General features: G+C 42.1%; 1 long non-coding RNA gene across 1 annotated transcript in view; it reads left to right on the forward strand.

Annotated features, from left to right (window-relative positions):
* The first annotated feature begins 277 nt into the window (after positions 1-277).
* LOC140453302 (uncharacterized) overlaps positions 278-25,310 on the forward strand; it is a 68,546-nt gene continuing 43,513 nt past the window's right edge. The window contains exon 1 of the long non-coding RNA XR_011952340.1: positions 278-351. This is a non-coding gene — a long non-coding RNA (uncharacterized lncRNA). The remainder of the gene's footprint in view (positions 352-25,310) is intronic.

Below are 25,310 nucleotides of genomic sequence, written 5' to 3' on the forward strand. Positions count from 1 at the left end.
TTTCTACTGTGCGTTATGATGTATCACCTGCTATGTAATGTATATCACGCAATAATCCTGAACACTGTGCGATGTTATCTAAACTATGCCGTTTACTACACTAAGATGGAAATATTTTGTAGCATTTTTATTCACAGGTTTGTTTAAAATTTGTAAAGTATTTTTAACTCAAATCTAACCCCCTTTGGGAGGTGCTCACATTTACCTCTGATGGACAGCTTCAGATAAATTTGGACTCTGACTCAGTTTGACCTCTACCAGTAAGAGTTGGGAGTCGGGAAAACAGTATTTTGCAGTCAGCTCTTTCAGAAATTGCCTCGTAATTGAAGGACACATTTTCCAATTATTCAGGTAATGTGGTTGAATTCTCACCGTGTGTTCAGTCGCCTGTTAGCTATTGATTACGCTTAGATACGTCCCAGTCATTACAGGGGGAAAAAATCACACTGAATGGAAGGACTCTGATTTCTGACAGCACAGGATTTCAGTGGAAAACTGGTGTCTGTGTCTACTAGGTTGTGTGATTTAAAGCACAGTGATTTCAACTTCAGTCTTCGTGATAAGCTGTAATGTACAGTATTTGCTTTACACCGGAGCAGGCTATATAGTTAGAAGTTTGAATGTTTCATTGGTGGATAAGTGGATGGTGGAAAACTGTAAGATTTAACGTTTTATAGATGGTTTAAATTTGTGTGTAAAATGTTTTTTATCATTCCACCTCTTTCACAATGTCCTCCACCCTGATCGCAATGGAATGTCTTTAAACTTCAGACTAACTGAGATACACAGATTCAATCTCTCCTCAGCATGGTACCATACTGCCACCTACAGCATCAAAGATGCTATTTGCATGAAATTATATATTGGTTACAAAAGTCGTGCAATTCTGGTGCAGAGATGGACTAGCATTTGGATGGATAACCAGATACATTGGGATTGCACCCCTTCTGTAGCACAAGCTAACTTGCAGTGGGACTGATAGAGATATTTGTAAGCCCTAGTGTGTTGTAAGCATGCAAATGATATGATAATGAAAGATGAAACTGCTATCTCAGAAGTTGGACATTTCACACCGGAATTAGACTCACAACAGAAAAACGTAGAGGTCAACAAATCTAAATGACTGGTAAAACCAACAAGCAATCATAGCCATATGTTTTGAAAACTTTTCAGAAAATATCTGTGTTGATGGAAATGATTCTAAAAATCCATTTTCTATCATGCTGTTAACTAAGGATTCTGCATGCAAACTGCTCGGGCTCCTGGACCATTTTCCTTATTTTAGGTAACACTTTTCAACAAAGGCTGATTTAGGTGATGGAATGCATCATTGTCTTCGATATGTAGCTCAGCTCTTGGATGACGGTGAAAAGAAACATTTAGGATTAAGATCTCAGACCTGTGATGAAGGATATGGTTTAAGGGCAGTATGCCACACTCCTATAGTCTTTGGGGACTTGAACATCCTACACTGGGTTTCTCAACGCTCTGAAAAAGTAACAAGTGCAATATCCTTCAAAGCCAGTGGTTTAAAAAAAAGGGCAGACAAATAATGGACTCCTCTCCCAGGCCAATTGCCCAGCATTGAAGAACTAATCACTCAAAGTCAAAATATGTAATTCATAGACCAAGATCAGATTCCAGAAGCAATTGCACCACTGGGGTCTTGGGAACAGCAGGAGCCAGTCACGGGGATAACGGGAACATTTTGGGAATTTCCTACAGGTTTTCATGAAGAGGCCAAATGTCCCACCAAATTAATGGGAAACCCTGGCATGCAATTTGAAAAACTCCACAAAGGCCGGTATCGCATCACACAGAGAGTCCTTGACATGGATCCAGCTCCCTCTGAGCCAGCTCTCAGTGAACAGGATGTCTGACACTCCTGTTCTTAACTGTCAGCCAGGGCTCCCTGATTGGACCAGATTAACAGCCCCAGTCAGGGAACTCATATTCTATGAGGATCATATAGCTGACCTTGTTACAATCACCACACTACCAACTGCAAATGGTATCCATAATAGGGGAGTGATCTGCTTGGTAGTTTGTTACCCACCCAAGGGAGGCAAAAATTATCCTCAGTGGTACTTGTGCACATGATAACAAACCACTGACCATATTTCTGAAAGTGAGCTTTCCTTAAGCACTGTGAGCCTAATGTGGATTCCTGATGAAGAGCTTATGTTTGAAACATCAACTCTCCTGCTCCTTGGATGCTGCCTGACCAGCTGTGCTTTTCCAGCATCACACGTTTTGTCTCTGATCTCCAGCATCTGCAGTCCTCATGGGTTCTCCCACTCACCATGTCTGCTGGTAACTTGGAGTAAGCAGGGGTATGACTGGTCAACAACAAATAAAAGGTCTGTGTCAGTTTTGAAATTGTAAATAACTGCATAAAACTTCCAGCCATTCCCTAGGTACACATCATGTCCACTGTTCATAAAGGTAAGAATGAACTTGAGATTTCTGGGTGAAAGGGGTTACAGTGATGGTCCATTAGAAATTAAATAAACTATCAACGTTTCCTATGAATTATATAGAGTGTACAGAATGGCCATTCTGCTGAGCTGGTCAGTGTAAGAGTCCTACATAATGAGCATGGGCTACACTTCAGAAGCACTCTTTGTGGACATCCTGAGGTTGTGCAAGATTCCAAAAACATTTTCCTTCACTTTTTCTTTTCCCTTCTTTTCCCTACCTCTACTCAAGCCCTTCACATTATTAAAAAGTGGAAGTGATTGATTTTCATCCCTAATGAATTTGGGATTGATTTCAATCAGCTGAAGATAAAGGGAGATGGCAGCTTTAACTGCCCATGGATGCTCTGAGACTGTTCGCACAACTGGAGTTCACTGAGGCAGACTCTACCTCATAACCTGCCATTGACTTGTGCGAATTGGTGATGGTCCAAATACAGTGCTTTCACAATTGTAAACGGGCAGAGCTTTGACAGCAATGCACCATATGTCCTGTGCAGTGCTATGACTCCTTGCATAGCCTTGATCTGTGGTAGAATTACCAAATTGGCACAAGGTGGTGCCACTTTAATTCATGGTTTGGAGTACCAGATAGTCCGAAGCATTTACTGTAAGTGCCTGGCATTAGAAAATTGATTAACTCATTTACAGATGTAAAACCCACATTGCCCACCCCAGGATGTTAACAGATGGTATTTATTTCTGCATCTGTGTAGACCGGGACAGATTGTAGCCCACAATGCCATCATGATGGTTTGCAAAGACTTTGAAAAAAAAATTAATTAGGGGGCTGAGCTGATCGCATTTCACATTCAGCCTTTTATTTTAATTAACTCGGCCAGCTGCATCATAAGTTATCCCATATATTGGAGGTCAGTGCTCAGTTTGTAACGTGCATTTGGAAGTCATGTTCTCCCTGGCAATAATCACAGAATCACATGACTGCCTGGCGGTCACCCCTTTCCTCCCTGCCTCCAAGCCGTTAAGCTGCAATGTGACCACTCTGAATGTGCTGTCCATGTACACCTCAGATTGGTCTCAGTGTTTCCAGCCGCTGCTGCAGTTCCAAAGCCTGGAACTCCGATTTCTGCAATGTTATGTCCCAGAGGAAGGTCATTCAGCCCATTCTGCCACTTCAACACCCCACCCTGTCCTCTGGTCGACCTCTCTGTCTCAGGCTTACTGCAGTGCTCCATAGAAGCTCAATACAAGCTGGAAGAACAGCTCCTCATTTTCCGCTCGGGAACTCTAAAGCCGTCTGGACTTAGTAACAAGTTCAACAACTTTAGGGCTTCAGCTTCTTCCGTGTCCTAACCCAACCCCCACACTCCAGGCCTTGTTATCACACAGTTTGCTATTACACAGACAGTTGAAAAGTGTGGCTCTGGAAAAACACAGCAGGTCCGGCAACCTCTGAGAAGCAGGAGAGATGCCCTTCATCAGGCATACAAGGGAGGGAAGGGGTTTGAGAGATAAATAGGAGGTGGGGATGCTGGGAGTGGGGGGAACTAATTGAGAAGGAGATCGGTAGATGCAGGTATGTGGTGATGGTGATAAGTCAGAGGGGAGGGCGGAGCAGATGGGTGGGAAGGAAGATGGACAGGTAGGACAGTTCAAGACGGTGGTGTTGAGTTGGAAGGTTGGATCTGGAATGAGGTGGGAAGAGAGGAGATGAGAAAATTGATGAAATCAACATTGATGCAGTGTGGTTAGATTAGATTATTTACAGTGTGGAAACAGGCCCTTCGGCCCAACAAGTCCACACCGCCCCGCCTAAGCGCAACCCACCATACCCCTACATTTACCCCTTACCTAACACTACGGGCAATTTAGCATGGCCAATTCACCTGACCTGCACATCTTTGGACTGTGGGAGGAAACCGGAGCACCCGGAGGAAACCCACGCAGACACGGGGAGAACGTGCAAACTCCACACAGTTAGTCGCCTGAGGCGGGAATTGAACCCAGATCTCTGGCGCTGTGAGGCAACAGTGCTAACCACTGTGCCACCGTGCCACCCAGGGGTTGAAGGGTCCCTAGGTGGAAGATGAGGTGTTCTTCTTGCAGGCATCGGGTGGCTAGGCTTTGACAGTGGAGGAGGCCCAGGACTTCCATGTCCTTGGCAGAGTGGGAGGAGGAGTTGAAATGGTAGGCCACAGGGTGGCACGGTGGCTCCGTGGTTAGCACTGCCGCCTCACAGCACCAGGGTACCGGGTTCGATTCCAGCCTTGGGCGACTGTCTGTGTGGAGTTTGCACATTCTCCCTGTGTCTGTGTGGGTTTACTCCGGGTGCTCCAGTTTCCTCCCACAGTCCAAAGATATACAAGTCAGATGAATTGGCCATGCTAAATTGCACATTAGTGCTAGGGAAATGGGTCTGGGTGGGTTATTCTTCGAAGAGTCGGTGTGGATTGTTGGGAGGAAGGGCCTATTTCCACACTGTAGGTAATCTGAAATAAAGAGTGGTGGGGTGGTTGGGTGCCTGTGTCCCAGAAACATTCCCTGAAACTTTCCATGAGTTGGTGTCCTGTCTCACCAATGTAGAACCATATCAAGAGCAACAGACACAGTAGATGTGGTATTTGGATGTGCACGAAAATCTCTGCTGGATGTGGAAGGATTCTTTGTGGCCTTTGACGGAGGTGAGGGGACAGGTGTGGCTCAGGGAAGGTGCCAGGAGTGGAGGGTAGTTTGGGGAGGTTACGTGGACCTCACGAGGGAGTTGCAGAGGGAATAGTCTCTGCAGAATGCTGGTAGGTATGGGGAGGGAAATATATCTTTGGTGGTGGGGTCTGATTGTAGGTGACGGAAATGGCAAAGGATAATGAGCTGTATCCGGAGATTGGTGAGTGGAAGATGAGGACGGGGGGGATTCTATCCTTGTTGCAGTTGGAGAGGTGGGATTCAAGGGTGGAGGTGTGGGAATTGGAGGAGATGTGCTGGAGGGCATTGTTGATCACATTGTTGGGGGAGGGGGGAGGTGAAATTGCGGTCCTTGAAATAGGAGGACATCTGGGATGTTCTAGAGTGGAATTGCTCCTCCTGGGAACAGATAAGGCAGAGGCAGAGGAATTTGGAGTAAGGGATAGCATTTTTACAGGAGGGAGTGTGGGAGGAGGTGCAGTCTAGTTAGCTGTGGGAGTCGGTGGGTTTGATGGAGTTGTCCATGTTGAGTCAGTCACTGGAGTTGGAGATGGAGAGGTCCAGGAAGGGAAGAGAGGTGTCCAAGATGGTCCGGGTGAACTTGAGGTCAGGATGAAAGGTGTTGGTGAAGTTGATGAACTGTTCAACCTCCTCATGGGAGCACGAGGTGGCGCCGATACAGTTATCGATGTAGCAGAGGAAAGGGTGGGGAATGGTGCTGGTGTAACTACGGAAGATGGACTATTCCAAGTACCTGACAAAGAAGCAGGCATAGCTGGGGCCCATGCGGGTGCACATGGCTACCCCTTTGGTTCTGAAGGGAGTGGGAGGATTCAAAGGAGAAGTTGTTGAGGGTGAGGACCATGAGTGTGTCGGTGAAGGGGTACTGGTTGGGTGAGTGGGAGAGGAAGAAACGGAGGGATTGGAGGCCTTCACCATGGCAGATGGACACGTACATGGACTGGATGTCTGTGGTGAAGATGAGGTAATGGGGAGCCAGGAAAACAAATGTCATGAAGGAGATGGAGGGCATGAGTGGTTTCCTGAACATAGGTGGAGAGTTCCTGGACCAAGGTGGACAGGACATTACGGAGATATGAGGAGAGAGGTTCAGTGGGCAGGAGCAGGCTGAGACAATGGGTTGACCGGGCCGTCAGGTTTGTGAATTTTGGGTAGGAGGTAAAACCAGGTGCTGTGGGGTTGTGGAAATATGAGGTTTGAGGCTGTGGATGGAAGATCCCTAAGGTGATGAGGTTGTGGATGGTCTGGGAGATGATGTTTTGGTGGTAGGAGGTGATTTCATGATTGAGGGGGTGGTAGGTGGAGGTGTCCATGAGTTGGTGCCTGTCTTCAGCCATGGTTGGTGCACCAAACTACCACTGCTCCCCATCCACCCCCATGTCCGCTGGTTTAATGGTGAGGTTGGGGTTGAAGCAGAGGGAGTGGAAGGCTGCACTTTCTGAGGGTCAGAGGTTGGAGTGGTTGAGAGGAATTGATAGGTTGAGGCTGTCAATGTCATGGTGGCCGTTGGAGATGAAGAGGTTGAGGGCGAGTAAGAGACCATGAGGGAGTTTCCAAAAGGATGGAGTATGTTTTAGGTGGGAGAAGGGCTCCTCTGTGGGTGGGTGGGAGTCACGATTGACAAAGTAAGCACAGAGACAGGGGTAGTGGAAGAAAATTTTGATGTCCCAATGTGTATGGAATTTGTTGACCTGGGAGCATAGTAGGATGAAGTTGAGACCTTTACTGAGGACTGATCATTCATCCTCAGTGAGGGGGAGGTGTGTGGGGATGGTAAAAACACAGTAAGGCTGGGGCTGGAGCCTAGTGTAGAACTGGAGTTGGGAGTGGGGTTGGAGACCCTCTCAGGAATGAGGGGGATGGTCATGTGATCATTGGTGACATCACCAGAGGAAGTGACATAAACGCCAGCGGTCAGAGGACAGAAATGGTGCATTTGGTGGCACCCGTGGAGGCGGAAATGACATTCTGAGTGGCATTCACGGAAGTGGTGTCTTCAGCGGCAGCTGTGGAGGTAACATGCACAACCAATTACTGGCCACTAATAGTCCCCATTAGTAGCTATTCATTCTCTCAGGCTGATAGTTACCCATTGCTTTGTCTATCCAACTGTTCTCTCTCTTTGGGTTCTATCTCCACCCATTGTATGCTCCTTACCCCCTCCCCCTCACTCTATCTTTTGCATAAAATCTAACTTCTTCCTAGCGACCATCAGTTCTGAGGAAAGGTCATTGGACCCAAAACGTTAACTCTGATTTCTCTCCACGGATGCTTCCAGAGCTGCTGAGTTTTCCCAGCAATTTCTTTTTTCCCATTTCCAGCATTTGCAGTTCTTTCAGTTTTGAATCAGCCACTTGGGCTACACCAACTCTTCAAATGAGCATCATTACCTCATGCTAATCTCTTGTTTTTATACCTTATTCCCATTTATTTTCGAATGATCATTCAGTGCCCCCCTTGAACGTCTCATTTGAATCTGCCTCCACCATATTTCTAGGCAGAGATTTTTAAAAATTCAGTCATGTAATGTGGACATCACTGGCAAGACCAGTATTTATTTATCTCTAATTACCCAGTGAGCAATTAAGAGTCAACCGCATTGCAATGAGTCATATGTCAGCTGTACCAGGTGAGGACAGCTGTTTCCTTCCCAGTCCAAATTTTCCAACAATTGGCAGCAGTTTCATGATTCTTAATTCTAGATTTCATTAAAGTCATCTCATTAAATATCCACTATTGTCGCATTCAAATCTGGGTGCTCAGAACATTACCTAGGTGTCTAGATTAATAGCCTACTGATAATAACTAAGCTATCACATCCCTTAGCTACTGAGGTATACCTTAACTACATACTGCGTGGAAAAGCATTTTTCTCACATTAATTTGCTTCTTTTGCAAATCACTTTAAATCTATAGCCTCTCGTTCATGTTACTTTTACAAAAAGAAACAGTTTCTCCCTATCAATTCTCTCCAGCTTGCTCTTGATTTTGTAAACCTCCATTCGATTGCCTCTCAGCATTCTTCTTTTCAGAAAGAATAGTCCCAATATCTTCAACATATCCTCAGAACTGAGACTCCTCATCCCTGGAACGATTCTTGTAAATTGCTTTTGCACTGTATCCAATGCATTTCTTCTAATGTGGCTCCCGGAACTGTACATAATACTCCAGCTGAGTATTCTACAAATTCAACGTCACCTTCTTGCTCTTGCACTGTATGCCTCAATTAATGAAGCTGGGGATATTCAATTCTTTAATAAGTACTCTCTCTAGTATACTTTTTCAGTGATCCCTGCACATATATACCCAGGTTGCTCTGCTCCTGCAACACATTTAGAATTTTACCTCCTATTTTATATTTTCTTTTATAGTGTCATAGGATCATATAGCACAGAGGTAGACCCCTCAGTCCACTTGTCCACAACAACCAGACATCCCAATCTAACCTAGTCCCATTTGCCAGCATTTAGCCCATATCCCTCTAAACCCTTTCTATTCATATGCCCATCCAGACGCCTTTTAAATCTTGCAATTGTACCCATCTCCATCATTTCCTCTGGCAGCTCGCTCCATATGCACACCACTTCCTGTGTGAACAAGTTACCCCTCAGCTCCTTTTTAAGCCTTTCCCCTCTCACCGTAAACCTACACCGTCTAATTTTGCACTCCCCCACCCTGGGGAAAAGACATTAGTTATTCACTCTTTCCGTGCTCCTTATGATTTTATAAACCTCTATAAGGTCACATCTCAGCCTCCGACATTAGAGGGAATAAAGCCGTAGCCTATTCAGCTTCTCCCAAGAGCTCAAACCTTCCAACTCTGGCAACAGCCTTATGAGTCTTCTCTGATTCCTCTTAAGTTTAACAATATCATTACGAGTGAAGGGCAACCAGAATTCAATGCAGTATTTGAAAAGTAGCCCCACCAGTGTCCTGTGCAACTGTGACATGACGTCCACATTGCTATACTCAATGTCCTGACCAATTAAGGCAAGCATGACTGTGTGGAGTTTGCACGTTCTCCCCGTGTCTGCGTGGGTTTCCTCCGGGTGCTCCGGTTTCCTCCCACAGTCCAAAGATGTGCCGGTCAGGTGAATTGGCCATGCTAAATTGCCCGTAGTGTTAGGTAAGGGGTAGATGTAGATGTAGATGTAGATGTAGGGGTATGGGTGGGTTACGCTTCGGCGGGGCGGTGTGGACTTGTTGGGCCGAAGGGCCTGTTTCCACACTGTAAGTAATCTAATCTAATCTAATCTAATCTAATCTAATGTCAAATGCCTCCTCTACCATGATGTCTATTGTGACTCCACTTTCAAGGAACTACGCGCTTGGACCACAAAGTCTCTTTGTTCAGCAACATTCCCCACAGACCTACCATAAACTATGTAAGTCTCACCCTGGCTTGCCTTATCAAAATGCAACACCTCATATTTCTCTAAATTAAACTCCACCTGCCACTCCTCAGCCCATTGGCCCATCTGATCAAGGTCCCGTTTTACTCTGAGATAAACTTCTTCACTATCCACTACACCACCTATTTTGGTGTCATCTGCAAACTTATTACCTCCTATATTCACATCCAAGTCATTTATATAAGTGACAAAAAGCAGCAGACTCAGCTCTGATCCTTATGGCACACCACTGGTCACAGGCCTCCAGTCTGAAAAGCAACCATCTACACCAACCTTCATCTGCTACCTTCAAGGTAATTTTGTATCTAATTGGATAGCCTCACCCCATGGTAATCTAACCTTACTAACTAACCTATCATGCAGAACCTTTCAATGTTCTTTCTCCCCAAGTGCATCACCTCGCACTTCTCTGCATTGAAATTCTACTGTTTACACCTCTTCAAAGTTTTGTGCCATTTGCAACTTTTAAAATTGTTTTCAGTACACCAAGATCCAGATCAATAATGTATGTCAGAAAAAACAAGGGTTCCAATACTGACCCCTGAGGAAATTATCCATTGACCAATGCTCTGTTTCCTAACATTTATTTGTTTTATGATCATGTTTGTACTGACCCTTCTATATCATGACACATAACGTTTATTACCAGTCTGTTGTGTGGCACTATATTAAACACCTTCCAGAAGTCCATATACACCACGTCAACAGTGTTGGTTTCATCAAGCCTTTCTGCTAAATCCTCAAAAAAACTCCAACAAGTTAAGCAAGCAAGAATTCCCTTTCATAAATGCATACTGTCTCTTCCTAATCAACCCACTTTTCCATGTGACCTTTAGTTCCTTCTCCTCTCGGGCCTGGACATCACTGGCTGAGCCAACTCATTCCTAGATGCCCTTGAGAAGGTGGTGGTGAGCTACTGCCTTGAATTACAGCAGTCCATGTGCTGTAGGTAGATACACAATGCTCTTAGGGAGGGAACCAAGGATTTTGACCCAGTGATAGTAAAGCGACTAGTGCAAATGTGAATACTAATTCTAATCTGAAAAGAAAATGCTTCTCAAAGCTTCCTTACCACTGACTTTGTAAATGTTGGTTTATCCTGACAACTTTTCTCGGATAAGGCTTTAATGTTTGCAATTCTCCAGATTTATGCCATTTCTCCAAGTCGAGGGAAGACTAAAAGATAATGTTAAGTGTGCCTGTAATTTCCACTCCCACTTGCTTTCATATCCTTGGATTTACCTCTTCAGGTCCCGGTGACTTATCAACTTAAAGTACCAACAGTCTACTCAACACTTCTTCCTCCCTCAATTTGAACCTTTGTAGTGTCAGAGTTTCCTCTTCTGTTATCATGACCTGCGTAGCACCTCCCTCTTTTGTAAAGACAGATGTTAAATTATTCATTTAACACCTCAGCCATGTTTCTTGCCTAATGCATAAATATCATTTTTGATTTAATCAGCCTAGTCCTCCTTTTACCCCTCTTTCTTTCTGTTTATATGCCTGAAGAATAGGAAGGCATCCCTCTTATTTTGACTGTCAGTATTTTCTCATAATTGATATTTGTTTCTTTTATTTGCTTTGTTCATGCACAATTTGAAATGTCTGCATCCTTTTTGGTTCTCAATTGTATTATCTTCCTGGCACCTATCATAAGCGCAATTTAACTTCTTTATCTTGATTTGTACCTCCTTTGTCATCCAGGGAACTCTGTATTCATGTGCTCCACCTTTTCCATTTGAGGGTATATACTTTGACTGTACCTGAAACATTTCTCTATAAAGATAGACTGTTATTCAATTACAGCTTTCCCTATCACTCTCTCATTCCAGTCTGCCTTGCCCAGCTGTTGCCTCATTGAAGCCCACTGTCCACCAACTGTTTTTTTTCATAATCTGGGTTGAGAAAAGGGTTGAAAATGTGTTACTGGAAAAGCGCAGCAGGTCAGGCAGCATCCAAGGAGCAGAAGAATCGATGTTTCAGGCATGAGCCCTTCTTCAGGCTCATGCCCTTTTCCAGCAACACATTTTCAGCTCTGATCTCCAGCATCTGCAGTCCTCACTTTCTCCTTGAGAAAAAAGTTACCAGGATGTTGTTGGGTGGGGAAGGTTTGAGTAATAAGAAAAGACTGCATAGGCTGGGACATTTTTACACTGGAGTGGAGAAGGTTAAGAGGTGACCTTATAAATGTTTATAAAATCATGAAGGGTATAGATAAAAAATTGTAGATGTGTTTTCCCTAGGATGGGGGATTTCAAGACTGGGGGGGGCACATTTTTAAGGTGAGAGGAGAGAGATTTAAAGAAGATACAGAGGGTGGTTTGCATCAGGAATGAACTTCATGAGGAAATGGTGGATGCAGACACAACTACAACATTTAAAAAAACATTCAGATAAACCTATGAATAGGGAAGGCTTGGAGGACTATGGAGCAGGAGCAGACAGGTGGAGTCAGTTTAGTTTGGGACATTGTTTGGCATAAACTGGTTGGACCGAAGGAGCTGTTACTGTGCTGTGTGACTCGATAGATCTTTGTGCCTTATCGTGTTAGCTCAATAATCTCTTGCATTTGACACTGTCCTATTATATTAATGCTCTGTGTCCCCTCCCCTTCTAGATTAGTTTAAACTCTTTCCAACAGCACTAGCAAGCCCACTCATAAGGAAGTTGATCCTAATGTGGCTCAGATGCAGACCATCCCTTGTACATAGAGTCATACAACACAGAAACAGACTATTCAGTCCAACCAGTCCATGCCGACATTGATCCCAAACTAAACCAGTCCCACCTGCCTGCGCTTGGACCGTAATCCCTCCAAACCTTTCTTATTCATGTACTTGTCTAAATGCCTTTTAAATATTTTAACCGTACCCCCATCCACTACTTCCTTTGGAAGTTCACTCCACACACGAACCAGTCTCTGTGAAAAAAGATTGCCCCTCATGCCCATTTTAAATCTTTCTCATCTCAACTTAAAAATACGCCCCCTAGTCTTGAAATCTGCCAAATGAGGGCACCTGCCATTCACCTGAACTACATCTCTCATTGAGTCATAGGGATGTACAGCATGGAAACAGACCCATCGGTCCAACCCGTCCATGCTGACCAGATATCCCAACCCAATCTAGTCCCACCTGCCAGCATCCGCCCCATACCCCTCCAAAGCCTTCCTATTCATATACCCATCCAAATGCCTCTTACATGTTGCAATTGTATCAGCCTCCACCACTTCCTCTGGCAGCTCATTGCATACACGTACCACCCTCTGCGTGAAAAAGTTGCCCCTTAGGTCTCTTTTATATCTTTCCCCTCTCACCCTAAATCTATGCCCTCTAGTTCTGGACTCCTTGACCCCAGGGAAAAGACTTTGTCTATTTATCCTATCTATGCCCCTCATAATTTTGTAAACCTCTATAAGGTCACCCCTCAGCCTCTAACGCTCCAGGGAAAACAGTCCCAGCTTGTTCAGCCTCTCCCTGTAGCTCAGATCCTCCAACCCTGGCAACATCCTTGTAAATCTTTTCAGAAGCCTTTTAAGTTTCACAACATCTTTCCAACAGGAAGGAGACCAGCATGATTTTATTAATCTCGTTAAGGTCACCCCTCAACCTTCTACAGATCCCACCTTTCCCAGGAACAGTCCTGGTGATGCAGCAATCTAAAACTCTCCCTCCTGCACCAACTCTTGTGCCACACATTCCTCTCTACTCTATTCTCCTATTTCTGTCCTCACTAGCACATGGCACTAGGAGTATTCAGAGACTGCAGACTTAGATGTCATGCTTTTTAAACTGCCTAGCTCCCTGAATTCTTAATGTAAGAACACATCCTTCATTCTACCTAATGTCGTTGGTACTAAGGTGTACCATGACGTCTGGCTTATCACCTTCAGGATGCCTTGCAGAGGTTCAGTGATTTTGCCTGAACCTGGGCCCAGGGAGGCAACACAACTTGGATTCACTCCTGTGGCTACAGAAATGCCATCCTGCACCCCTCACTATTGAGTGACCTACCACTATTTCCTTTAGACTCTTGCTCCTCTTCACTTGGGCAGCTGAGCCACCCATAATGCTGTGAACATTTCCCTTGCTGCATTCCACAATGGAACCCTCGCTGTCATCATTCTCCAATTGCAGAAAAATGGTTATCAAATGGGACACCCTCTGGGGGCTATCCCATCTGCCTGCGTACCCCTTTCCTCTGAATGGTCACCCATTCCCTCTCTTCCTGAAGCTCTTTAGTGTGTGGATTGACAAGCCACATACCCACATAGCCTTCAGCTTCACAGATGTGCCTCTGTGTCTCCAGAAGATGCTCAAGATCCAAGCCTTAGTACCTGGAAACCCTTTCAGATAGGTGTGGCCATCCCGACTGGAGGAAGCATCTCAGAATTTCCCTAAGCCACAGACAGCACAACACCCAGTTAAACTTAAAGAACCTCATGTGTAAAACTGCTCAAAAAAAAAGTTAAACTATTACCCTACATACGCTGTATCCAAAAAGCTAAAAACATATGGAAACAGTATAAAAATATCAAAAGAATAAACCACAATAGATATTATAAAACAATAAAGAATAATACAAATATTCAGCCAATGAGCTGCATGCTCTTGCTCAATGTGTGTCACTTTGGGAATATGATATCACCAAGGGGTGGAGTCTGGCTGCCTCTCTCTATACCACTCCCACAAGGTCAACGAAACAGGCCTTGACTTGCATTTAATCCCACACCGTTGTATTGCTCCCTCATAGGTCCACTCTCAGGATGCTCACAAGGAGCCTGATCTTTACTGCTGTGAGCTAATCATTTATCTCATTGATGATATGGTATTTTACTCAGCATTGTGGGTATACCTCCATCTCATGGACTGCTCATTACCATGGCCTCAAGGTTAATTAGCAATGGGTAACAATGCTAGTCTTTCTAGCAGTGCCAACATCCTCAAAATGAACCTTTAAAGAAACATTTTATTTTCTAGCATTATCTTTACTTGAAAAAAAATGGCAATTAGTTTAATGGATTTATGGTATAACTTTTTGAGTCATACGCTCTATATCACAAAGATTAGACCTTCTTCATTGACAGCATGTTCTCTGAAGGTAAATAAGATCGATGGTACACAAGAAATATGTTTCAGGTACCAACTCTTTGAATCCCAAATATAATTTGTAATATGAAAATGTGAATGCACAGAACAACAGATGTTGCTTAGCCTTTTTCTATCTTTTATTGGTCATTCATGAGTATTTAATGAAATACATTAAGCGAAGCAAATTATTGGCTTTGTTCTTACAGCTACACTTTGGCTGGGAGGATTGTGTAAAAAGTCAAAATCTCTTGCTTCGTTCCACACCATTAGTATTGTTGGCTCATAGGAAACTATATGGGTCACCAAATGAAATATTGCTAATGGCACCCCACCACACAAGAATTCACCCACTCACATGCTGGATGCTGCAGATAGTCAATGTATTCTGGTTTAAGAGATCATCTCCACCAATAGCCCAATGGGCACTGTTAACTGCAGATACTTTGTTAGGAATATTGAGCACTATTCCAACTGATCTGGTCAGACAATGCAATCTGTTTATCCATACTAATTTTTTACAATAGAACAGTAACTATGTGATTAAAGTACCTCAATGGCTGAAAAGTGCTTTGGAATGACCTAAGCCTGTGAGTTTTGATAGATTATAAATGTTGGTTAAATGGAAAGCAAAGTTTGAATCTTACATTTTTTGGCCAAGTGCAAATTGTGTTGAGGTGTTTGGTGGGAATTTGACTTGAGCCTCACAAGATTTCTAGCTGTAGCTTGACAAACTTACTTTGTTAGTTAACTACCACTCCCCTATGATATCCCTTGCATCCAGTTCCAGCCCCACTTTATCTTGTGCTGTTTCCAGAATAACTTGCTACTTAGCAGATATCCCTTGTGTCTTTGTTCTGCACCATCTTTAAAAGTCTGCTGTGCACATAAATGAGCACCAGCATTCCAAAACCTCCTTGCCTGGTCAAGTACAATTTCAGAATATGTCAGAAAAGGGGAATGTGGCAGCACGCTGGTCAATGAGGTGTTCCTAGTTAATGAGGTGCTGCAAAGCAGAGATATTGTCTTCCCAAAGATCAGAAGAGTATATTGTGTCACCAGACCCTGAAACCTGGTCTGAGGTTGCTGCCCAGATTAGTGCTAGCTTTATAACCTGGAGGAGTGGCCAGCAATACCTTAATGAGGTGAATGACTTCTTCATTGCATCACTGAGTTGAATTAGCTTTATTGTCACATGTACGTGAATGAGCACTGTGAAAAGTTTGCAATGTCACCCTGTTTGGTACCATCTTAGGTACAAGATACCTAGCTACAAATACTTAAGTATTTGGTATGATAGGAAAAATAATTTTTAAAATGTCCAGCATAAGAATAAAAAGGAAAACTAAACAAAAATTACTCAATTTACAGTCCTTCGATCTCAGTCCATGCCACCACTGAGCCTCCAAAATACAAGCCCTCACCTCCAGTCCTCCAGCCTATGCCCACTTGCACTGGTTTTACACTGATACCTGCCCTAGCAGGCAGACCCAGGGAATGCCAGTCCAACACCTTCCTAAAAAGGTCAACAAAAGCCAAATCATTTCAAAGAAGTTCTGTTGATTTCTTACTGAAAGCATATGTTTCATTTACATTGAGACAATTTAGTTTCAACTCCACTGTCTTACCCAAATGACAGCAAAAGACCATGAGGCTGTGTGTTATGAGAAAGTATATTTTATGTCATAAAGTAAACCAACACAACAAGTATTTGCAACTGAGAATGTAAAGTATGTCTAATTTTATCATTTATCTATTTTCATGGTAGTAATACGACATTAATTTAGAGTGGGTTTTAGCATGATAACTGGATTTCCATATAAAGGGTTAATCTATCAATTTGATGTATGCAACTCAGGCAAGTATCAACTATAGAATTACATCAAGTTGTGTTTTCACTTGTCAAATTTGACTGTATCAATTCAGAGGGATTATTAAACTTTTTCTCCAACTGCAAAAACAACATTATCTCAGAGTTAATCCTTAGCTATCCATCTTATGCTATTCACAATCTATTTGATGATTGGCCATATATTTTAAAAATGCAAAAATGCATTTGGATAAAAATTTATGTTGAATTTTCAAAATTCCAGGGATTCTGGTTGAAAGCATATGATTCCTGAGAATATTATCCCATTCGGGGAAAGGACAAAAATAGTAATTACAAACTCACAGAAATTAAGCTTGAAATCTTCTCAAATACTATAGTTAATATCAATATCTTTGGAATTGCAGCTGTGGAGTGGTTCAGTGCTAACTTATGGGTGAAACAAGAAGCCAATACCCCTTTTACTCTCTTGGTGAATGTCAGAGATTCAATGCCACTATTTTGAAGAAGTGTCCTTATCAATACTTCACAGGTCGGCACAATATCGACGGCCGAAGGACCTATACCATGGAGTAACGTTCTATGTTCTATGCAATACTGAGTCCTCAATCATCAGCTGAATGTATATAATCTGGAGATTGTCACACATTTGTCTTTGTGAGCCATTGCTATTTGCAAATTAGCTGCTGTATACCTTGCATTACAACATTGATTCCATTTCTCAAGTCTGTCATTTGCTTTAAACAATTATGACATGTTGAGAGCAGGAAAGGGATTATATAAATTCAATACCCTTCTTTTGAACTGGTGGTTTAAAAATCCAAAATCTGTCAGACCTGAGGAACAAATGGTGTCTTTCCATTTTGAATAATCACTTATTCTGTTCATGGAATAACAGAATCCCTAAAGTGTGGAAGCAGGCCATTCAGCCCATTGAGTTCACACCGACCCACCCAAAGAGCATCCCAACCAGAATCACCCCCCCTATCCTATCCTGCATTTTCCATGGCCAATCCACCTAACCTGCATATCTTTGGACTGTAGAAGGAAACAGTCACCTGGAGGAAAACCACACAGGCATGGAGAGAAGATGCAAACTCCACACAGTTACCTGAGGCTGGAATCAAACTTGTGTCCCTGGCACTGTGAGGCAACAGTGCTAACCACAGAGGCACCTTGCCACTCCAATGGGCAGAGTTGAAGCATCCTGCCATAAGAATAATTGCTACATTGCAGTGCATTTTATTGATGCTGTATCATTTCTAGGCATCCCTCCCAACTGGCCCACTTGTTTGTATACAAATATCTCGTGCATCAAACTACATTTAACCCATCAATCAGTATACGTTTAAGGTAAAGGAAACCTGGCCTTTTCAAATTGAACATTTCATTATCTCAATTGAAACATCCCTTCTTAAATGGTAAAACAAATCTGTGGGAACTGTGTTCTTGTAATAGAATTGTGCATTGAATGCAGTTGTTCCAGGGACAGTCATACATGATGGGTACCGATTTGTTTTTGAATAGCAATAGAACAGAGATATTCAGCCAGAGCTAGTTTGAAATGTATAAGTAAATTCAGCTTTTCAAATTAAGTCTTCCAATAGCTGCAGTGAATAGTGGCATTAAATGCTTTGTTGTGGAATGGTTGATAGCTTCGGCACCAGAACGGGCCAGTGACATTCATAAAACAGTCCCAATGGAAAGCAAGTACCGGAACAACAATAAAGAGTGTCCTCCTTTTTTAAAATTGATAATCCGTTTTTTTTTGTTTTGAATTGAATTAGCCTGAGATGGCACCTAGTTTCGCTCAGCTTCTGCTACTAGTTCTGGCCCTGTTCCCGTTATTAATGACGTGACAATGAGAGACCTTCATAACATCACCTATTTTACTCCATTGAAAAATTACAAGCAAATGGTCCAAAGATTCCAATCAATATCTGATAGCTGTGCGTTAAACACCAGAATAAGGCAATTTATAAGTGCACTGTTTTAGAGAGGCAGTGAAAGCTTCATATTATCTCTCTGTTTGTGATGAATGTACAGTAATCCCCCCATACCCTTGGGGGATTTGTTCCAAAGACCTACCGCAGAAGCCCATAATCACGAATTGGAGTGAACCCATTTATTAAAATGGGAAATTTACCTTCCTTGCCGTCCCCATTCCCTGGTTCTAGAATGTTCCCTGTAATAGGTTCAGACCATTTTAAACAGCAGATAACTGAAACCACAGAAACCAGACCCATGGATACAGAGATTACCCTGTATTTCTCCTCAGGATGAATTCTGCATTCGTTACATACAACAGTGCTTAGAAGATTTGAGTTTTGACACAATCCAGTTCTGAGAAGCAACAATGATCTTCCATCCCTGAATACGGATATTGTCTCCCTTATTTCATCCCCTGTTGAATAATATGGGGAGATACTTCTTTTGAATCTCAGCAGATCCACCCACTTAACAAAACTGGAGACTGGATGCCCTTCATTAACCCAACCTGAACAGCTTTTATCTGTCGAATCAAATGTCTAAAAATGTTTAGAGCAATAGGTGGGATGGCATGCATTGCACACTGGGCTGCAGGGCCTGAGTATGATGTTATAGAAACTTGCTTTAGATTGACTTGATGGTAGGAGACAGTACGTGTTGTTGGAGGGTTGCCTTTCAGACTGGAGGCCTGTGACCAGTGGTGTGCCACAACGGTCATCACTGGGCCCGCTGTTGCTCATAATTTATATAATGATTTAGATGTGAATATAGGTGGTATAGTTAATAAGTTTACACATGACACTAAAATAGAGGGTGTCGGGGACAGTGAAAAAGTTTATTTCAGACTACAATGGTCCTTGATCAGATGGGTCATTAGGCTGAGGAGTGGCCGATGGAGTTTAATATAGATAAATGTGAGGTTTTGCCAGTAAGGTAAGGCCAGTTAGAACAGGACTTACATAATTAATGATAGCCCCTGGGGAGTGTTGCCGAACAAAGTGACCTAGGGATGCAGGTGTATAGTTCCTTGAAAGTGGAGTCATTGATAGATGAAGTGGTAAAGATGGCGTGCTTGCCTTCACTTGTCCTAATAGTGAGGATAGGAATTGAGATGTCATGTTGCAGCTGTACGGGACATTGGTGAGGCCATGGTTAGGATACTGTGTACAATTCTGGTTGCCTCTCTATAGGAAGGATGGTGCCAAATCTGCGGAAGTGCAGAAAATATTTACAACAATGTTGCCAGGGTCTGGAGGGTCTCTGCTACAGGAAAAAGCTGAGTAGGCTTGGGCTTTTTTTCCATGAAGCCTAACAGGCTGACAGGTAACCTCATGGAAATTTATAAAATCACGAGGGGCATGGATAGGGTGAATAACCAAGATTTTTTTTCTTAGAGTGGGAGAGTCCAAAACTAGAGGTTTAAGATGAAAGGGGAAAGATTTATAAAAGGCCTGAGGGGGTACCTTTGTCACACAGTGGGTGGTACATGTATGGAATGAATTACCAGATGAAGTGGTGGAGGACCGTATAATTACAATACTTTTTTTAAAATTTCTGGAGGGGTATATGAATAGGAAGATTTCAGAAGGATATGGGCCAAATGCTGGCAAATGGGACTGGATCGGTTTGGGGTGTCTGATTGGTGTGGGTGAGTTGGACCCAAGGGTCTGTTTCTGTGCTGTATGATTCTGTGAATGTACAACTCATTACCAAGGGTTATGCTTCTCCTTGTTAGTCCTCTGCAAACTTAAGCAGAAAGTTTTACTTCTATCTCTCTTTCTCAAACATTTCTTTTAAAAAAGAAACACAAATAACAAACTCATTAATTGTAGCAGCAAGTGCTCTTTGGCTAATGATTCCCAATGATCTTGGAGTTCTGTTTCCATGAAAGAGAGCCATTTTTAACCCATCAATGTATATCTTGTTTGTATCAATTGTGAGAGAATGCTTACTGTACTGTGTCGGACATTTGGTATTTAATCAGTCTTCAAGTTGTATGAGTCCTTTTACTCTCAGACTGGGTTTTCACCAGGTCTTCCCGCAAAAAAGGATCTTAAATTTGAACATTGAAAGACTGTCCTGAGCAGGACTGAATGATCCACTGTTTCCCAATGTCATGTTTTCAATACTATGTTTAAATGTTTTGTTTGAATTTTCATTCAAAAGCCCATGAGAGTGAAAGTTCTATGAACAGAGTGAATGGGTATGGAGTTGACGTGGACAGTATGAATGGCCGTTGGGTGGATGAGGGCCAGGAGTTGGCATTGAGTTGACTTGAAGGCTATGAGGGGCCTTGTGAGCAGGTAATGCTTGAGATGACATGGCATTGGATATGGAGGGTATGAGAGGCCATTGAGTGTTGGGTGGATATGAGGGGTAGAGAGAGGTAAGGGCTAGAGGATGTAGTAATTTGTAAAACAACTGGAGGCATTGTCCCAGGGAATGGAAAAGAGCTTTCTAGCCCCAGCTCATCTCAACACTCAGCCAAGCCACTGGCTATGGGGATCTGTGGTTCTGATTCTATACTATATCCACCAACTCAAACCAAAATAAAACTCATTTCCTTCGGTGCACCTTTTACTGAGGAGGTCTGGGAAGCTGGAACATTTCCAGACTCAGCACTCTAGCTTTTGCAGCCAAAATCCAATCCTCTGACTTCCCCGACCTCTGCTAACATCATCACTGTGTTGACCTAATTTTCTATTGTGATAATGGTAACCTTTGGCATTTGCTATTTGACTGGATGAGTGTTAGTCATTTTTTTAATGCAGTGCTCACTGAATGACTGCACTATTATGCACTAAGACTTCAATGATCAACTTAGTCACTTTAATAAACCTTATTAAAAGGCATAGAGTCACAGATTGTAGAGGCAGCATTCTGCCAGTGTGGAGCCCAACCATGTCTTGACACTTCAGTAGAAACTGAAGTCATAGAGTCATAGAGACGTACAGCATGGAAACAGACCCTTCGGTCCAACCCGTCCATGCCGACCAGATATCCCAACCCAATCTAGTCCCACCTGCCAACACCTAGCCCATATCCCTCCAAACCCTTCCTATTCATATATCCATCCAGATGCCTTTTAAATGTTGCAATTGTACCAGCTTCAGAGAATTCTTAGAAGAACAATTTACAGAGGGAAACATGTGAATGTATTACCCTTTTTATACACAGAAGGCTACTTTGGAATGAGACACACAGACTTTTCATATGCAGAAAGCAATTGCTGCTTCCTCTTGCAAGTTTATTCAGAGGAAGAGTGGAATGAATTTCAACTAAATTCATAGAACTGGAGATAAAACTCCTCATTGGGATAACTCAGGAAATGTGGAATGCACACATTTGATTCATCATCTAGGATTCTCAAAGCAAATATCAACAAAGCTTTGTGTATCTGCACTTTAATTATGATGTCAACATGCACTCTCTATTGCTCTGGTATGCATTTTAATTATACAGGCAGAAAGATAAAGATAAATTACAAATGAGTTTACAATTTGGACTGAGCTTTGTATTGTCAAAATTATATGACTTGCTTGCTGGAGAAAATAATTGCTTCTATTTTCATTTTACAACTCAAGCAAAATGGTCAAAACACACATCAAGGTTGCAAACAGGCATTCATAAAATAATAAAATGATACAGGTTAGAATTAGGTCATTTAGCATATGTTAGCTCTTTGAAAGTGTTATCCAATTAGTCTAATACTTTCATGCAGCTCTATAAAACATTTGTTTCAACTATGTGCTCTGAAATACTAGTGATATTCCATTACCAAGTTGCGATGCTTCTGTTAGCTCTCCCAACAATGATGAGATGAGTCAAGTAGTACTGAAGAATTGACTGAACTTTCAACTGAGACACCTAATATCTTCACAAGTAAGTTACAATCACAGGGATCAAGCTAAGCAATTCAGATGCATTCCAGCACACTTCCTGCAGCGTGTCATAAAGTAAGAGGACAGAGCTCAGTGAAAATGGTGAATGCAAACATTATACCATTAGATCCATGCCATGATTCAATGATGACAGAATGAACATATCCGTCAAATATATATTGCCCATCTGCTGCAGGGCATAGCACAACATCTGTGTATTCTGGATATTCTCCCTCAAACTACTGAAAATAGGTTTTCTTTGTGTCCATCATTAAACCATTTTAATAATTTTAAAATTGGCTTTTAAATTCTTCATTTTGCCTATAACTACTCCACATGGATGAAGGACTGCATCACTGACAAAAATTCAGGTAAATTACCTCTGCTTTGACATCTTACCAAGGTGTGGTGCCAAAATTGGAATCAGTTGGTATCTAGAGTATCTTCCTAATTTTTATGTGTTATGCCTTGATTTAAAGGCCAGCACTTTTTTTTTTGTTTTTAAATTAGCCTTACCTAATCATTAGAACACAACAATACAGGAATTAGGAGCAGGAGTAGACTATGCAGCTCCTTGGGCTTACTCAGCTATTAAATAATTTCACGCTTGATCTGATTGTGATCTCAGCTCCAATTACAATACTGTCTGGTGGAACTCTTGACTCTTTTGTCAATCAAAAATCTAATTCAACCTTGAATATATTCAAATTCCAAGCCTCCACCATTCTCTGGAGGGGAGAATTCCAGACTAACAGCACTTTCAGAAAATAAAGTCTCTTTATCTCAGTCTTACTTAGGAGACCCCTAAGATTTAAGCTGCACCCCCTCATTCTATATTGTCCCACAATGGGAAACAATATCTCAGCAACCATTCTGTCCAGTCTCCTCAGCACCATGTATGTTTCAACTAGTGTTGCAATCTTCACACAATCTTTAGATTTCTCTCTTCCTTGAACCATGTAAAGTAGAACAATTCACATCTCAACAGAAGTGAAGCCTTGTGGTGAGATTTCATTCCTTCAGGCACTTCCTCTTATGGTCCATTTACTCAGAGCATTCTCATTTTGTTTAATTTGGAGCCCATTGACACTTTTATTCTACTTTTCATTTGCCTGCACTTTCTAATTTGATGTGTAATGATGGAAAGAAACAGTTCCCCGAAATTGTTGCCCTTGTATAACCAATAGGAAAGTTGCAGGTGGTAGATGCTGCACATCAATTGTTAGTATTTCTCCTTCCCAACAGATAATTGGCCATAAGTTTCCTATTAACTAGGTAATTTGGCATAAATCCTAAATTATATCTATTAAAGTACCATAATCAAATTGAAAAGATTATCCTGCACCATTAAATAGTTAATTAACAAACTGTGAATAAGACAATGAAAAGACAGAGATAAGAATAGAAGAGTTCAAAAGCAGGAGTTCTAAAGATATGTTCTTGCATACAGAAATTCAGTTGGGTTTTGTATTCCCATCTGATCTATTATAATATCTTAAGCAGATGATATTATAAGTGAGAACCCTTATTACTTGGTAAAACCTGAGCTATGAGACAGGTATAATGTAGGAGTGAACAGAACTAAAGATGTTCTCGTGCAGTATCGCCAGACCAACTGTTTGAAATGCTGCATAGAATTGCCCCTTGAACAAACCCAGAGGGCAGGAAGGAGAAAGACAGCTTAGTGGAATGGTGTAAAGACAACAATTTCTCCCTCAAAGTCAGCAAAATGAAAGAGCTGGTCATCCACTTCAGGGAGCAAAGTGGAGAAAACACCCCTCTCTGTATCAATAGTATTGAGGTGGAGGTGGTCAAGAGCTTTAAGTCCAAAGGCTTAGATATTACTAACAATCTATCCTGTTCCATCCGCATTGACAGTGCTGTCAAGAAAGCATACCAATGCTTCGACTTTCTCAGAAGGCTGAGGAAATACAGCATACCTGCCAAGACTCTTACCTGTTTTGACAGATGCACCATAGAAATCATCCTGTCCAGATGCATACAGCTTGGTATGGCAACTGCTCTGCCCAAGACCCCAAGAACTTACAGATAGTTGTGAATACAGCCCAGTCCATCATGAAAACCAATCTTCCTTCCATTGACTCCAGTTACACTTCCGACTGCATCAGCAAAGACCACTCCTAAAAATTACAATGGGTATTAAGGTGCTTATTATTTGCAATATTTTTGTTACATTACCTCTAACCAACATTTTACACTTCCCACCACTACTCACTTCAAAAATGATATGCTAGAAAGAGGTAAAGTGCCAGAAAGTCAACTAATGAAAGAGAGAACTAGAACCAATCTTTACACTTTTTACATTGTTTCAGAGTTACAAGTTATAAGTATACATCTTCTAACCTGAAAACAACAGTTTTAATTTGAGTTTAATTGCGGGATTCAAATAAATCACATGTTAATGTCCCTAACTTGCTTACAATTAAAACCAGTTAACATACCAATAACACAAATATAAGCCCCAAACTGCATATCATCAACTCAAAGCAATATCAAATGAGAAATTCTCCCAGTAAATTCCTACTGTATTCAGTAAACTTTAGTCGAGAAAAAGTTACGTAATTCAACATTAAATATTTACAAAAATCCCCTTTAGTTACATATGTACATTTAGAAACTCAAGCTGCTTCTGTAAATGAGGAATTTGAACTCATTACCTAGTCTGCATAGCTAGCATTGAGAAATGCTATAGTTTATATTAAACGTATGGTTCACTCTCTTTGTTCCCAAAGTTCAGATGGACATGAAATAATAGTCATAATTTGGAGGTGCCAGTTTTGGACTGTGGTGGACAAAGTTAAAAGTCACACAACAAAGGTGGCGCGGTGGCACAGTGGTTAGCACTGCTGCCTCACAGTACCAGAGACCCAGGTTCAATTCCCGCCTCAGGCGACTGTCTGTGGAGTTTGCACATTCTCCCTGTGTCTGCATGGGTTTCCTCCGGGTACTCT

Source organism: Chiloscyllium punctatum, chromosome 27 (genome assembly GCF_047496795.1).
Source record: "Chiloscyllium punctatum isolate Juve2018m chromosome 27, sChiPun1.3, whole genome shotgun sequence".
Classification (NCBI taxonomy): domain Eukaryota; kingdom Metazoa; phylum Chordata; class Chondrichthyes; order Orectolobiformes; family Hemiscylliidae; genus Chiloscyllium; species Chiloscyllium punctatum.